An 18,123-nucleotide genomic window follows, 5' to 3' on the forward strand; every position below is an offset into this window, starting at 1 on the left:
AGCAGCCTGACAAAGCAGCAGCCTGACCCTGACAAACCAGCAGCAGCCTGACAAACCAGCAGCAGCCTGACAAACCAGCAGCAGCCTGACAAACCAGCAGCAGCCTGACAAACCAGCAGCAGCCTGACAAACCAGCAGCAGCCTGACAAACCAGCAGCAGCCTGACACTGACAAACCAGCAGCAGCCTGACACTGACAAACCAGCAGCAGCCTGACACTGACAAACCAGCAGCAGCCTGACACTGACAAACCAGCAGCAGCCTGACACTGACAAACCAGCAGCAGCCTGACACTGACAAACCAGCAGCAGCCTGACACTGACAAACCAGCAGCAGCCTGACACTGACAAAGCAGCACCCTGACCCTGACAAAGCAGCACCCTGACCCTGACAAAGCAGCACCCTGACCCTGACAAAGCAGCAGCCTGACAAAGCAGCAGCCTGACAAAGCAGCAGCCTGACAAACCAGCAGCAGCCTGACAAACCAGCAGCAGCCTGACAAACCAGCAGCAGCCTGACACTGACAAACCAGCAGCAGCCTGACACTGACAAACCAGCAGCAGCCTGACACTGACAAACAAGCAGCACCCTGACACTGACAAACAAGCAGCACCCTGACAAACAAGCAGCACCCTGACAAACAAGCAGCACCCTGACAAAGCAGCAGCAGCCTGACAAACCAGCAGCAGCCTGACAAACCAGCAGCAGCCTGACAAACCAGCAGCAGCCTGACAAACCAGCAGCAGCCTGACACTGACAAACCAGCAGCAGCCTGACACTGACAAACCAGCAGCAGCCTGACACTGACAAACAAGCAGCAGCCTGACAAAGCAGCAGCCTGACCCTGACAAAGCAGCACCCTGACACTGACAAAGCAGCAGCCTGACACTGACAAAGCAGCAGCAGCCTGACAAACCAGCAGCAGCCTGACAAACCAGCAGCAGCCTGACAAACCAGCAGCAGCCTGACAAACCAGCAGCAGCCTGACAAACCAGCAGCAGCCTGACAAACCAGCAGCAGCCTGACCCTGACAAACCAGCAGCAGCCTGACCCTGACAAACCAGCAGCAGCCTGACCCTGACAAACCAGCAGCAGCCTGACCCTGACAAACCAGCAGCAGCCTGACCCTGACAAACCAGCAGCAGCCTGACAAACCAGCAGCAGCCTGACCCTGACAAACCAGCAGCAGCCTGACCCTGACAAACCAGCAGCAGCCTGACAAACCAGCAGCAGCCTGACAAACCAGCAGCAGCCTGACAAACCAGCAGCAGCCTGACAAACCAGCAGCAGCCTGACAAACCAGCAGCAGCCTGACAAACCAGCAGCAGCCTGACAAACCAGCAGCCTGACCCTGACAAACCAGCAGCCTGACCCTGACAAACCAGCAGCCTGACCCTGACAAACCAGCAGCCTGACCCTGACAAACCAGCAGCCTGACCCTGACAAACCAGCAGCCTGACAAACCAGCAGCCTGACAAACCACCAGCCTGACAAACCAGCACCCTGACAAACCACCAGCCTGACAAACCAGCACCCTGACAAAGCAGCACCCTGACCCTGACCTGATGTGTGTCTTGGTAAAACTTGGTAAAGTTGATATAAGGTTCAGAATTACCTGTTTTAGTTTCCATTCATACCTTTATGAATTAAGATTTTCTGAGTGGAAATGTTAAAATCATATAACAATATTTTAACAGTGGAATGAATGCATAAGCAATTAAGGAACTGTTAGTTAAATCCACATGAAGCAACATAACGTCTTTAGTAGTAAAATGTGATGTATCTAGGAGTGACAATATGTTTCCAAACATTTGTATGTGCTGTGGTTTGCTGACACTAAATAATGTTAGGGGAAACAAAAAAACGACCTATTGACAGTTACAGGGTAGTGTGATTCTTGTAATAAACTTAGTTTTACCAAAGTCCTGTGTTAGTATTCAGTACAACATACACTGCATACATCCATCTTGCTTTCAGTGAGGGAAGATTTTTCTTTAAAAAAAAAAAAAAAATTTGTTCCTTGGTAAAGTTGGTTTGTCTCACAGGTACCGAATTTGTATAATTAAAATAAGATAAGATATTGACATAATATATTTTTGGTTTTATAAACAACTGACAGGAAAAACAAAAACCTGAGATATTACCATATCCAGTGGTAAACAATAATCAGTCCCAAAAGGGCTTTCCTATATTTTGCATTTGTGTCAAACGTCCACATTATCAGAAGTACTCAGGAGTCCAGACGGTCTCCAGCAGCACTGGCATACAGCTCTCAGCTCACAGACGCCACCTGGCGAGTGAACGTGGCAGAACCCTGTCTGTGCTGGAGCCGGACTGCCCGTGGCATCAGCCTAGAACCTGCTCTGCTGATGCTTGCCGCTGGTTCCGGGGATCGGAATGAGCATCTCGTCAGGAAGCCTCAGCTCTGTCCGTTTGTCTTGGGAAGCGGGGTGGAGGCGGGGGCGGGGCGGGGGGCGTATGGCATGGCACCAATCCGCGTCGCCTCATTTGAGAGATTTTTGGTCGAACAGCTGCAGGTCCAGGCGCACCCACACCTCGCCTGTCGGCACCTCGTGCAGCAGCAGGCGCCTTGTCGCTGCTCCCTTGTTTTCCAGCTCCTTCTTGATGGTGGCCACAGGAACTTCAGTGCGGCCCAGGAAGTCTAACAATGATACAAGCAGCCATGATGAAAGCGGCCACCATCAAACGCTAGTAATAGAACACAGGCCATTGTGGCACAATGAAAGAAATTAAGCAATAGGGGGGGGAAAGAAATAAACGGTCAAACACAAAAGAAATTATCTAGTAGAAGGGTTGCAGTGAGACTGCAGAATATACCAGGGCATAAAGTAGAGAACGTAGTTCATCTGTATGTGTTCTTGGGCTGTAGGAGTAACCCGTACAAATACAAAGAGAATGTTCAAACTCACACACACAGAACCAGGGGGAGGATATGGAACCAGAACCCTGAAGCATGAAACCACAGTGATACCCCATGGAGAAACTTAAAATGACGTGTAATAAATAAATAAATTAAAAATAAATTAAAAGTTAAATTAAAAAAAAAAAAAACAAGACGAAACTTCAAATATGACACCCAAATTTTTCTAAGGGAAATTTAACATCAGCACATTTAACATCAGAACTGTTCCCAAGACGAATTTCAGGAAGTGTCAACGTGTAAAAAGAGGAGAAATAAACATCTGAAGAAAGGACTAACCATCGGGAGAGAACTGGTCCCTCTTGAAGATGGTGACACATAGAACATCCTGGTACAGGTCCTTAATGAAGAACTGACAGTTGAAGTTCCACTTGGGGTTGATTGTGTCATTTATTGTCCGGGAGGTGAAACACTGTGCCCCCATGGTCACCTCGCAATATGGATTACTCTTTCCTGGAGGGTGTAGGCCATCAAAAAAAACCATTAAACCCAACCATCAAGCCATACATGAGGTACAAGGCATTAGGGGGTTAGCGGCTGGAGTTTCGGGAGATAGGACTTGACCTTTGACCCTCACCATTGGGCTTGCAGGGCTTGAGCTCTGTGGCCTCCAAAATAGTGACCAGCAGGCGGCCAATGCCACTGGTTTTCAGGGAACGAGCTGGAAATGCATACAGCAAGTGATGCATGAGTCGAAAGACCAAGGAACAATAAATAAGATTCATAATAAAGAAGTTAAGATGCAAGGAACTCCCAAGGAATTGGCAGAAATAAGATACAGCAACTGGAAAAAAAAACTGTAGTTAATGGGGCACTGCAGTCTATGATAGGGTTATCAAGGGTTCAGTAATGAAGGTCTGCATAAATAGACTGTACAGCAACCAAAAGGGAAAGTAGTAGGTTCTTAAACTGCAACGGATGTGTTCACTGGAAGGACAGGCTGTGTAAAAGAGGGAAACTCAAATTCAGGAAAAACCAGTGCTCAGCTACAAACTCAGACCAAGATTTTGTTTTTACAAACCAGTTGAGTAGCCTTTGACTGACTCTCTATGCTCAACTGGTTGGAAGAAACAAATTCTTGCTCATGGGGTTTGTAGGTTCTGGCTGTGAAACGTCCAACATGGACTAAAACATGGGGTCAGGGTTCTGAAACACTGAATAGGGTAATGAATATATACTGGTGACTTAGAGGATTTTATATTACAGATACATAAATATACACACACACACACATACATATAACTAAATTAAATAGGAAAAGGACAAGCAATTTTGTAGACAGATGAATAAAACCATTACATAATCAAACTGGACTGAAGGGTTATGCTAAGACACTGAAAAGGATTAAATGCAAATAAAATAGTTCACCTTGGTAAGCTTTCTCTCGCTTCTTCTTCTCAGTCTCTATGAAATGTTCTGAAGCAGCTTTGATTTTCTGCGCCCAGGCAGTCCTGATTGATTAAATAAGAAGAAACACCTGATTTGTTACCAGAACAGGACACCGAGGGAGCCTCCTTGTGGACTGAAGCCACAGCTTCCTTGTTCAATTCTCCTTAGTCTCTTCTCTAACTCCCTTCCTTCCCCACTCATTGATGTTCTCTGTCCTGAGAGTATAAACACGGTCGATGTGGGAGATGTGGAAGATTGGCTCATCGCTAGACGGATCGGAGGGCATCTTCACCAGAACTTCATTTAGAAACACGGGCTGGTTGGATAGAAGACCAAAATCGGGTCATAGACTCGCATTAAATTGGAAGTACACACAGTAGAGAAAGCCCGTAAAAATGGGCTAAACATACAACTAAGGAAATGGCACCTCTTTCTAGAAAGTTCTACTCCGAATTGTATGGATATGAAAAGTTCATTTAAAACGCAATGTATGATTTTGTGCCGTAAATGTAACTGTCTGGTATTGCTAGCCCCCTCCATTACTCCCCAGCATGAAAAAGAGTCTCACGTTCTTGTACATCTTGAACTGCATGTTGCACTTGGGACTGAAGAGCTTATCCGTCCCTGATGAGGTGAACTGCTTCACTGCTTGGGTGAGCAGCAGGAAGTCATTGAAGAGGAAGGTGTATAACTCCTTGTTGCTCTTAGTTTTATAGACCTTGCCGCTGTGTAGCAGCTTTCGGGGACCCAGGCAGTTGGTCAAGGAGTTGAATATCAAGTTCTGTAGGGAAATGGAACAATTGGAAGTGTCCAGTAAACTGTAGGAAAGCTGCAAAAATCCAGACCCTAACTTGTAGTAGGATTAACTCTGTAGACGACTTTGTTAGAGGCTGTGCATGTAAACAAACATTTGTTAAGAACTTCAGGAGGGAATATTGTAGATTATATAAAACCCAGGCTATAGACAAGAGCTTCGTGATATAGTTGCATTAGATGTGCTCACCTCAGTGATGCCTTCACACTGGACATGGCTCTGAATCCACTCTAACCTGTCGGAGTTCTCCTTCTCCCGGACCCCCTCGTTGACCTGCAGACAGAGCTCCTCGGCCCTGTCCAGAGCCTCCCGCAAGTGTCCATGGTCCAAGTGATTCTCTGGAGTGTTCTCGAGAATCTGGGGAGCAGGAGATTTGGAAATAGGTCTGGGACCTGCCTAAGAATGAACTCTGTCTTTGGACAAGGACTGTGGAGTTCAGGGTAGAGTGAAGTTACTGGCGGTTTGATGTTAATCAGATCCATCCATCCATCCATCCATCCATAAATAAACTGGTGCAGCACGTTTTGTAACAGTTGACATCCAACATTTCACAATACCCATACTCACTGTTAGGTTGAAGAAACAGTTGTTAATCATTTCTGTATGATCAGCAATGAGTGTAAATATATATGTATACGTTATTTCTTATCTTCTAGCCACATACTCTTAGCTATTGTACTCTAAGTAGGTGGTTAACAGCTGCCTACTTAGATAAGAATCTCACTTCCCTCTCTTGCGCCCCCCATTGACTATAAATAAAGAAGCCAAGGGGAACCACCCTTTGTAACACATTCTGCTGTAGTTTGCATTGCAGAGAGTGTGGGTACCCTTGCAAGTAAAACTGTAACCTGTGTGTGTCTCGTAAATGTGGAGTTGGGGTGGAAACGCCGGGCGCTTTCCCCAACATAGAATTTGGTCCTTCGAGCCGGATCCGAGGAACCCCGAAGACGTCTCCAGTACGCCGAGAGAAGCGACACCGAAGTCTGTCGACAGCCACTCGAAGTCGGGTGCAAGAAAGACCTGTGATGTGAATTCGTCATCAGGCCGGTGGTTAGAACTGCGCTCGACGTCTGGTGATGTCTGAAGGACCTCGGTGACGGATCAGAGAGCACACTATACAGGTGAGAGATACGGCACCTAAGTGAGTAGGTGGCCAAGTGAGAGATACGGCACCTAAATAAGTAGGTGGCCAAGACATGCATGTGGTTGAGGTTAGCCGAAATTAACCGGGAGAGAAAGTAGGCGTTGTTGGAAATATATATATTGATGTATGTGGATGTGTTTTTATAGGTTTTAGATTAACCTACACGATCCACCCTAAAAGCAACAACATACTGGTGACTGAAGGATCAAGGACGGGTTTCATCCCTGAAAACTAACACCGCTGCTCTAATAGGGAGCAGTAGAAGGCCGTGTTAGTGTCCTCCTGAGGTCTCATGCCAGATACTTGCTTTTAGGATTTTTTATTTTTTGTAGTGTATCCATTAAAAGGTAACAATGGGGAAGAATCAAAGTAAACAAATGGAACTAGAGGGAGATGAGAAGTTTATGGAAGGATATAAGCCAGGATCAGGACAAATAAGTAGATGGAGGAAAAAACATGGGTTTGAAGGAAAACTCCACACTCCAGATATATATAAAAGCTCACAGACTTTTGTATAAAAGCTAAACTTAAAACTGGAGATGTTACAGACTACCAATAAGAAAGAAGGTAAAGACAGAAAAAAAGAATATGTTTTTTCTGATGCATGGTTGGAACAAAGTAAGTTAAGAGATGTACGTAGAAAACAGAGTATGCAACAATTACATGGAAGGATAGAGATAGTGTTTATGAGACGAGCAGATTATGGCAGAATAGCGCAATGTAAACAAAAAGATGGAGAGGAACCTGAGGATTTTATGGATAGAATGAGAGTTGTATTTAGAGGAAACTCAGGGATCCCATTTGATGAAGAGGCAGTAGGAGTGTACCAACAACAGCTAAAACGAGCTTTTGTCGCAGGCCTAAAGCCCGAATTGCGAAAATATCTTGACAAACATTGGGTACATCAGAATACTGGTTCAGTCCAACAAGCACTAGAATATGCCCAACACGCGCAGAGAGCGCAGAAACAGGAAAAGACAGACACAATATTCAGCGCCTCAGATGTAGTAGCGTTAGTGCAAATGAATCCTCCGGGGAGGGGAGGATTCAGAGGAAGGTCAAGAGGCCGAGGAAGGGGGAGAGGTGTTTTCAGAAACAATTACAGGAATTCGTCTCAGCAAGATAACATTTGCTGGACATGCAGGAAACCTGGACACTTAGCTAGGAATTGTAGAGTAGGGAAACAACCATATAACCCAAACTCCATTGAAAACAATGATCAATGACCCCCCTCGGAGGCCCCTGTTACCGACACCATCCGAGGCAAAACAGAGGTGATTTTAAGAAAGGAAACGGAGGTCACTTTACAAGACCTTTTAGATAAGGAAATAGATTTACAAGCAGTGTGTCAGTTATTAGCAGAAAGGCAGTGGGAAACCTTGCCAAGTCGGAAGTTAGTCATAAACGGCAAAGTATATGAATGTCTGTGTGACACTGGAGCATGTAGGACTGTCCTAACCTCCAGTCCTCCCGGAGTCACATATTCTTCATCAGTCATAAATATAAAAACGGCAGGAGGTCAGACAGACAGACATCAGTTAACAAACCCAGTTGCAGTAAAAGATAAGGAAACTGGACTTGAATGTCAAGCACAGGTGTTAATAAGCCCTTCTTGTCCTGTTAACTTGTTAGGTCGAGACCTTATGGTACAAATGGGCATTAGCGTGGTTGCCACAGCCACTGGCATGAAAGCAATCGTAAATGAGGAAGCTTATGTTGTGCAAGGAACCACAACACCACAATATTACTGGTCTCTGGACCTAGGGGGAACTGCACAGACACGAGAATTATTGCGGAAAACTAGAGAAAAGCAGTCCCCTAGACAGGCCCAGTTCATGCCTGACGATGCCTTACACGTCACTATGTGGTACAAAGACACCCTTGGACCAGATTATGTCTATGACAAAACGTTTCATGCCCTCCAAGACACTTGTATAATATATGTATGTTAACCCCACCACTGGGTTTTCAGCAGCCTCAGTCATTTTATCTAACAAGCAACAAGCTGTATTTAGAGAGAGAACACCACACGTATCTCTTTCAAAACCACCCCAGATGCAGTGGAGAGATGTAGAGATGTTCTTACGAGATTCTATGCACAGTTACAATGACTACCAACCCGTATCTGGCTCCTGTTGGAGCTATGATGAGAAACACAATGTGTGGCGGTTTCCTTTGGGATGGAGAGTTCAAACCACTCCCACCACACACTTAAAGGACCCAACCTGACAAATTTTTTCAACCCTGGAGGAGGGATCATGTCCAGATCTAGATCGCCTTCCAGAAGGGTTGTGGTCGTCCTCCCCCACTGATGTAGGGCTGGTAAAGGGATTCCCACCTTACAAAGTAACTGTGAAATCAGAACACCGTCCGGCAATACCCATTAAAACCTGAAGCAGAGAAAGGTATAGCCCCTGTAGTGCAAGACATGTTAGCATCAGGAATATTGCGAGAGGCTCCTGAAGCCACTTGCAACACTCCTATCTTTCCAGTCCAGAAGGGACATACAGGGAAATGGCGCATGGTGCAGGATTTAAGACCTGTTAATAACATAGTGCAACATGCAGCACCAGACGTGCCTAACCCACACTTATTGCTCAACTCATTGACTCCTGATAAAAGCTACTTCTCAGTAGTGGATCTTAGTAATGCATTTTTCTCAGTACCATTGCACCCTGATTCTCAACATTTATTTGGATTTACCTATAAAGGGAAAAAATATACATATACTAGACTCCCTCAGGGATTTTCTGAAAGCCCACATGTATATACCATGGCCCTTAGATACTCTATGAGTACCTGTGAAATACCATCACATAGTCAGGTATTACTATACGTGGATGATATCTTAATAGCAGCAGATTCAGAACAACATTGCAAAGAAACTACCCTAACTGTGCTTCAGCATTTATACAATACTGGACATAAAGCTTCTAAACAGAAGTTGCAGTACTGCAAAAAGACAGTTGTCTATTTAGGGCATAACCTTTCACAAAAAGGTCGCTCGCTGCTAGAGATAAGGAAACAAGCTATACAGGAAGCACCTAAACCACAGACTAAACAACAGATGCAATTATTGTAGAGAATGGTTACCAGATTATGCTTTTCTAGTTCAACCTTTGCAAAATTTAATATACGGGAAGGAGATGACTCTAAAGGACAAAATACAATGGACTGAGGACGGAGAAAATGCTTTTACAAATTTAAAAAGAATGTTGCAAACCAATGTGACCCTTGCTCTACCAGATTATCAACAACCATTCACCCTATGTGTAGATGCTAATCAAGGTTATATGAAAGCAGTATTAACACAGCCATTCGGAGCAAAAGAGAGACCGTTAGCATTCTATTCAAAACGATTAGATGCAGTAGCAGCTGGCTTTCCACAGTGTTTACAGGCCTGTGCAGCTGCTGCAGAAGCAGTAAAGGTATCAGCAGAATTGGTACTTTGTCACCCCCTCATACTTAAAGTTCCTCATTCTGTGTCTCTAATCTTGTTGCAGACACCGCTTCCATTCTTAACACATACAAGACATCTTACCTTAGTGTCACTTTTGCTCTCACAACGTAACATTGAACTTCAGCGGTGTGGCCTATTGAACCCTAGTACGCTTCTCCCTACCGCAGAGGATGGGGAGCCACATTCTTGCAAAGCAACAATAGAAGAACAAACAAAACCAAGAGCAGATATTCTGCAAACTTTTATACCAGGATCAGAAGTTGTTTATGTAGATGGCTCAGCATCAAAAAATGATATGGAAAAAAATAAAGTTGGGTATGCTGTAGTTACATCTACTGAAGTGTTAGAAGCCAATGCACTCCCTTCTACTTGTTCAGCACAAGCGGCTGAACTTTATGCTGTGATCAGGGCATGTGAACTGTTCAAGAACAAGTCACTTACTATCTACACTGATAGTCAATATGTGTTTGCAGCTGTCCATCACCATGCAAGAGTCTGGAAAAATAGAGGTTTTAGAACATCACAGGGCACATCTCTTACTCATACGAATTTGCTACTTAGATTATTAGACGTTGTGCATTTACCGACTCACTTTGCACTGTGCAAATGCAAAGCACACCAGACTGATGACTCTGCAGAAACCGCAGGAAATAGTTTTGCAGATAAAACCGCCAAAGAAGCGGCACTGAAACAACCTACCTTATCAGTGGCAGACATTCTTTTTATAGATAGCGATGTGCTATGTGATGCACAGATTCATGCTCCTAAAATAGAAGTACAAAGTTGGATCAAAAGAGGAGCAATACAACGAGAGAAAGTTTACTATATGAATGACAAGCCCATCCTACCAAAAAATTTATACAAAACAGCTGCTTTGGTGAGCCATGGAAATACTCATGTCTCAACAGGAGGGATGGTACATATCATACAACAATATTTCTATGCTATAAATTTTTCTGATTATGCAAAACAATTTTGTAGGACATGCTTAATTTGTTGTAAACACAATGCACAAGGAAACATCAGACCAAAACGTGGCCAGTTCCCCACAGCTGAGTATCCGTTTCAAGTTGTACATATGGATTTTATTGAATTATCTTGGTCACAAGGAAAGAAATACTGTCTAGTTATTATAGACACCTTTTCTAAGTGGGTAGAAATATACCCTGTAAAGCATTGTGATGCAATGACCGTTGCAAAATGTTTGGTAAGCCATTATTTCCCTACCTATGGCATACCTCATATTATAAGATCAGACAATGGGACTCATTTTGTAAATCAGACTATGTCCCTTTGCTCACAAGCATTAGGTTTTACGCTTAAGAATCATTGTGCGTATCACCCCCAGAGCGCAGGCTTAGTGGAAAGGACCAACGGCACTATTAAAACAAGGCTAAAAAAGACAATGGAAGAGACAAAAAGGCCGTGGCCAGAATGTTTGTCTCTAGTAAAATTATGGATGAGAATAACTCCCACTCCTGCAGGATTAACACCTTTTGAAATAGTGTATGGTAGACCATTTCCCCTAGCAACTGAAATGAATGACATAGAAAAAGCAGACCGAGAAAATACGCTGGCTGATTGGATGCGTAAACTACTAACATCACAACAAAAACATAGCCCCAGTAGTCTGCCGGTAAATTCTGTTTCTACTCAACAGGATAACTTGCAGCCGGGAGATTGGGTCCTGGTCAAGGTCCTGTTGCGGAAAGATTGGAGCACACCTCGGTGGGACGGTCCTTATCAAGTCCTCCTCACAACACCAACAGCAGTAAAGATCGCAGAACGACCTTCCTGGATACACAAAAGTCACTGTAAACCCATCAAGCCCTTATCAGAGGCCTCAGCAACAGAGTAGCAGTGGAAGTCCGCTACAAAGGCACAGTAACCAATAGGGTGCTGTTGTCTCAACCCGGTGAAGAAAACAACTGAGCTGCACTCTATTTAGGATGGCCCTGATAGGGTGGGGATGTGGTAAAGTGACTCTAGGGGTCATTCTTGTTGTAGGACTTGTATGGTTGTCCTGGCTCTCACCAGCTCCATTACAGCACCTACGGCGATGGACCCATGATGACTTCCATCTACGCCCGTTGCCCGCTGACCACTCACATCCATTTATGCAAAACTACTGGTACCGATATGTACATGATACTGTAACAGCGAAAAATGTGACAAATTGCTATGTTTGTTCAGTAATGCCCACTCATAGTGAAGGACCTACGGTGTATGGTAAAGCTATGAACATATCCCAAGCCAAGTGCGCTGCTTCTTTCGCAGGAATAGGATACCAGAGCCGTCTTTCCCTTATATTTTCGCTAGCAGGGGAAAGATGTGAACATAACTATACCTGGGACTAATAGAATGACAGTGGTCCGAATTAAGTATCAGGAGGCTACAGGAAACTACCCAGATGACGTTGGGTTTCAAAATGGTACCTGTATACAGGATTTCTGGGTAGACTTCGCTGTTGCTAAAACTAATGTCTCACTTCCTTTTTCTGTCTTGATGGACCGAGACCCACTGACATATCAGCATGCCATTTGTTTTAAGCAAGATAATGGTACGCGATGGATAGGAGGAAACACCACGAACTGTAACCTAACATATGTAGACAGCATGTATGGATCTCCAATTTCGATGCTTCGCCCCAGTAATGGAACATATTGGGTGGACGGAGTAGCATGGTTGTGTGGACCTCGTGCATACTTTGTCTTACCACCGAACTGGTTTGGAGTGTGCGCTCTTATTTTTGTTTCAGATCACACCTTCCTGATAGCACAGGAAAGTAAAACTTTCTTCAGAAGCAGGAGAAGGCGTTCGATATCAATACAACCCCATGATAGTGTGTGGGGAACCGACGTGCCCGCTGAACATAAATTGTGGGGAACAGGCAGTAAAGTTATGCTGGCCCTGTTCCCTGGGCTAGGAATTGGAAAACTCATGCTACGCGTAGAAACTCTAAATTATAGACTAGGTCTATTTATGAATGATTCGATACTGATTAACCAAAAACAAAATGAACAATTAGACATAACCAGACAGATGGTAATCCAGAATCGTATGGCATTAGACCTACTGACAGCCGCACAAGGAGGAGTATGTGTCCTCCTGAACCAAACGTGCTGCACTTACATTCCTGACAATGTGCACTCACCCAATATAACATCTGCCTTAGACCGCCTCCGAAACTTACAAAAAGTGATGACCATGGACAGTCGACCGCAGTCCTCCTCATCCTGGTTAGACTGGTTTATTACAGGAACATGGTGGTCAATACTGATGAAAACATGCCTACCTCTTCTTTTGTTTTTCATTTTATTTTTCTGTTGTTTTATTACTGTTATACCATGTTTGAAAATGTTTATTAATCAAGCTCTTAATGCTGCTTTTCGGACACGCAGTACAATGTTTCTCTCCCTTACCCAAACTATAGAGACAGAGCCTGTTTCCAGCGATGGCGATGAAGAAGACATATAATTCATAATGACGGCCGAGCCGAAAGCACCCGTGCAGGGCTCGGACCTGAAGAAACGGAATTAAATGTTTTCCAGGATAATGACAATGTGGTCTAAATGAAGGTTGTACCTAAAGTGCTTTTGCAACTTCTACAATGTTGATGCTTCTGATCATACTGTCATGATAAACAGGCTGCTTTGTCAGGCTGCTGCTTTGTCAGGCTGCTGCTTTGTCAGGCTGCTGCTTTGTCAGGCTGCTGCTTTGTCAGGCTGCTGCTTTGTCAGGCTGCTGCTTTGTCAGGGTCAGGCTGCTGCTTTGTCAGGCTGCTGCTTTGTCAGGGTCAGGCTGCTGCTTTGTCAGGCTGCTGCTTGCAACTGTTAGGTTGAAGAAACAGTTGTTAATCATTTCTGTATGATCAGCAATGAGTGTAAATATATATGTATACGTTATTTCTTATCTTCTAGCCACATACTCTTAGCTATTGTACTCTAAGTAGGTGGTTAACAGCTGCCTACTTAGATAAGAATCTCACTTCCCTCTCTTGCGCCCCCCATTGACTATAAATAAAGAAGCCAAGGGGAACCACCCTTTGTAACACATTCTGCTGTAGTTTGCATTGCAGAGAGTGTGGGTACCCTTGCAAGTAAAACTGTAACCTGTGTGTGTCTCGTAAATGTGGAGTTGGGGTGGAAACGCCGGGCGCTTTCCCCAACACTCACTCTTCTGCCTGAAGTTTTTGCATTTCATTGGTATTTAACTCCAGCAAAACAGCACATTCTTTCTTGTATTTGCTGACCATGATGATGGTCACAACCATTATCATTTGGTCCCCAAAGGAATTGACACGAACTGCATCTTTGGCAGGGCAAAGTCATACGTAGCAGCAACCCAAATTGAGCTAAATCCAAGGCCTAATTCGTCATGCCTCCCACATCGCACACTGAAGGAGGGACCACGGGTGACAATGTGCAGGACTTACGTTCTTTATGATGAGTGGATAGCGGGTGATTCTCTGCATAGGCTTCAGCAGGAAGCTGGACAGTGGCATACCTTTACACCGGTGATCTGTAGCGATTTTCTGAGAGAGAGACACACACACACTTAGGAGTCAGAAACCCTAGCCTACGTCCTTATCTAAAGCACCACTCTAAATTTCAGTCTAGGTGCTTTAGAAGAGTTGAGTCCAGAGGTCTCATAGAACATAGTATTGGCCCGCAAGATATCTTTGTAATTCATTTCAGAAGAAAATAAAGAACAGTTCAACATCCATTTAACCCGCTACCGCTTTTTCACTGAGGACATTTGGACGGCTGCAATTCTCCCGCTTACCGATCGCTCTGGAACAGCCTTTAACAATGAACTATCTACCCCTCCCATTTGTTCCAGGGCTGCTGCCCACCATTCCTCACCTTGAGGAAGTCCTTGAACTCGGGTTCCTTGTCAGTCTTTTGTTGCAGCAGGGCTGCACCGTTAAGCTGGCAGCTGCAGAAGCGGATGTAGGCCTGCATGTGCGAGAGCTCCGAGGCCAGGATGTCCCCAATCATCTGCACCGGCATCTTCTCGCCACCCGTTTTCTTCCTCACCCTCAGTGCCCTGCCATTCACAAACACAATCACCAAAACCGCAAAGGCCGCCAAGTCCAGTACCAAGCAATTTCTTCGTAAAAGTTCAGGTGAGTTTCAAAAACAGAATGCTGGCCAGTGCCATTCTCAACAAACATTCCAGTCAGTTCTTTAAGTGCAAAAACTGTGCAGCCTGTTTTGTTATTATCCATCGACTGCATAGATAATTCCTTTTCCTGGCACTTCTCTATTTCTGGGACTTCACTCTGCCTATGACATTTGCTGTTGTGGGACACGATACTCGCAGTTCGTATTCCTAGAGCAAGGTGGCAGCATCGGATCACGTTTCATTCCCAAGAATTTCAGCTACCAAGAAGAAACAAGCTTGTGGAAAGACACACTTGTGAAGTTTGGTGTTGGACATAATCAGGTCCTTCCAGTTGACGAAGATCATGGCCATTTCAACATCTGTCAGGCGTCCCGACTCAGACATGGGCTTGTAAAACACCTGGAGAAAAAAAAATGAGAGACGGGCAAAGTTGGAAAGGGTTAGTAAAGGTTAAGAGGGATAACAAAATGTTAGGGAAAATAAGTTAAACATGTTCTGGCACAAAAACCTACACTCAAAGCCCTATACATGAGATCCATGACAAGAATATAAAAACTCAAAACTGCAAATGCTTAAAGCAGACTGAAGTGCAAAGACCTCACGGGGGCCCCACTGCAGATCATACCTCCAGGACCAGCTGAAGGTCAGCCATGTATCGCTCCTCCGTCTCAATGAGCTCGTGGATGTAACCCTGTCGCTTCCTCTCCTGCGGACTCATGGTGTCCAGGCTGGTCAGGTCAGCACACCCTGCAGGGTCGGGGATGACGGGGGTGGGGGTGGGAGTGGGGGGGGGGGGCAGCCGCGGTCAGCAGCTGTCTTGCGTGGCCCCAAACATGTGGCTAAACCACTGGCTTGAGAAGCCGCTACCCGGAGCTGTCGCTAAGTCACTGCGCGAGAACAACCCTCCCGTCCGTCTTACCTTTTGCTGAAAATTCAGATGCGCGCAGACGCTGAAACTCCATTGGGTAACTTTCAATACGCCTTTTTGCATGAGCCTCATCCCCAAGCCTTAAAAACCGCAGCCAGGTTTCCTCTCTCGAACCCATTTTGCCTGGGACTGTAACCATCCTAGTGCTTAGCTTCTTGAATAACCTGGTCCTGGATATATATATATATTAGACGCTAATAACCAAACCTCACACCATCCTTGTGTAAGACAATGACTTGCCAAAAAAAAGCAGGTGCTTTTTAAGCAAATCCTTTATTTTCACGATAAATGTACATATGTATAATTTGAGGCACATTTTCAAAGTAACACAGCTTGGGAACTTTAACACAGACAAACTGACTTGACTACTGCCAATGCACTGTGGGTAAATTCCCAGTGGGGCCAAATGAAACCTCAAACTGCATAGACTGTTTAACAATTAATGCAAGGGATTCATTCAAAATGCATCTCTCTTGCCAGCAGCATAAACAGATTGCAAATTTGCATAAACAGAGCAAACCTTTAATTGCTTGCAAAATGTTTTCCAAGTAGAGGATATTTTTCAGCTGTTAAATACCTTATTCAGACATTTCTATGCCTTACTGCAAGTAATCACACATATTGTAGACTGAGCACACAATATCACAGTCATCCATTTTTTTTTCATTAAACTGCACTTTCATATAAAATAAAATAAGTCAATACAACTAAGAGTAAAATCTGGGCAAACCAGGTTACATTCAAAATGCTTGTAGTTTTACTACAAAGTGCCGCAGCAGTGATGATTTCTTGAACACTGAGGCACAGAGAGTTTCACCCTGATGTGAGAGCAAAAGACCACACTTTATAAACCACCAAATCTGCCATTTTTATCCTTAACCGAGTAATACGATTCTTTAGCATTTGTTCCAAGGACATTGTCAACATTTACCTCTGGCTAATAGTTACACTGGCATGGACCAAATAGTCAGCAGGCACCATGCAGAAGGATAATCTTCAGAGTCTAAACCTTAGTGACCAAAAAAAGAATTAGCCCATCTAACATCTGAATTTTATCAATAACCAAATAATCAATGGCAAGGCAGATTTTCATTTTAAGTTGCATGAAAAAGCAAAGTGTGAGGCTCAGTGGGCTAAAGCCTCGTTTTTCGCCCAGCCTCAGTACATCTGCGGGTCCTTCAGCAAGGCCCTTAACCCCCAGCTCCCTGGATGCTGCTATGGGTGGCTACCCTTTGCGGCCAGCTTGCTGTCACTTACAGAAAGCAAACTGGGGGTGGCGTAAAGAGAATTTCCCCATAGGGCTCAATAAAGTATCAATTATTATTAAATAAAGACATGTATCTTAGTTATAACTAGTTTTTAAACTTGTTAGAACCCAGAAACCGCAAAACATGTACTGTTAAACACCAGCAGGCCTTGTTTCGTTAAAGGTTATGCATATAATTACCTGAATTAACCACTCCATCTTGGTGGGGGGGGGGGGGCATTTACATTGACGTTACCTCCCTAAGGTCACTTAAAGCAAAAAAAAATATATTCTAAAACATTTCCAGTATTATGGCAGATCAGCTGAAAACTCACAGCATCCTGGTCCAAACCCCCTCAGGCGAGAAAGCGGCAGACACTGCACCGGGGCACTAACAGGGCAAACCAAAGTCCACCAAAGCCCGCCGCGAGTGTTCGGAAAAAACAGCAAACAGTGAAGCAAGGACCCAGAACTTTGACCCTCGAATGGCTCACCGACCCCCACATAGGGAAAAGATGAAGGCTGCAACCAGTGTATGACTGCCTGCTTGAATACCCTTCCACTCCATACATTATAACAAATAACACCCTCAAAATACACAACTACATGTAAGGCAACAAAGGTTTCCCCTTAGTCTAGGTATGTATGACGAATATTCTACACACTATACCCATAGGCAAAACACAGTACTTAAAGAAGTACGTAAACAGCCAGTAATCGTTGAAGCTCATGTGTCGCCGTAGGCAAGCTACACCACCAGGGCCCCCTGTCTGCGACAAAGTGATATTGGCTGGCTAAGGCAGCGCCTCACCAAAAGATGGCACCCCAGGTGGCTGCCTATGTCACCTAATGGGTTGACCAGCACTGAGCACAGTACTATAGCTAAAGCCATGGGATTTCGTAGAGGGAGAGGATTAGGGTTAGGGTTAGGGTTAGGGTTAGCAGGGTTAGGGTTAGGGTTAGGTTTGCACTCATGGGGTTGGCAAAAAAAACCTACCAATGGAAAGCATGTGTCTGTGTACATGTGAATTCATACTGTGAACACACGCACACACACTTATGCAATTACCCAACG

General features: G+C 44.6%; 1 pseudogene; it reads right to left on the reverse strand.

Moving 5' to 3' along the window:
• Positions 1 to 2,469: 2,469 nt before the first annotated feature.
• The window catches only part of LOC125726458 (intersectin-2-like), a 155,924-nt pseudogene continuing 140,270 nt past the window's right edge, over positions 2,470 to 18,123 (reverse strand).

The sequence above is a fragment of the Brienomyrus brachyistius genome, unplaced genomic scaffold (assembly GCF_023856365.1).
Source record: "Brienomyrus brachyistius isolate T26 unplaced genomic scaffold, BBRACH_0.4 scaffold72, whole genome shotgun sequence".
NCBI classification, from domain to species: domain Eukaryota; kingdom Metazoa; phylum Chordata; class Actinopteri; order Osteoglossiformes; family Mormyridae; genus Brienomyrus; species Brienomyrus brachyistius.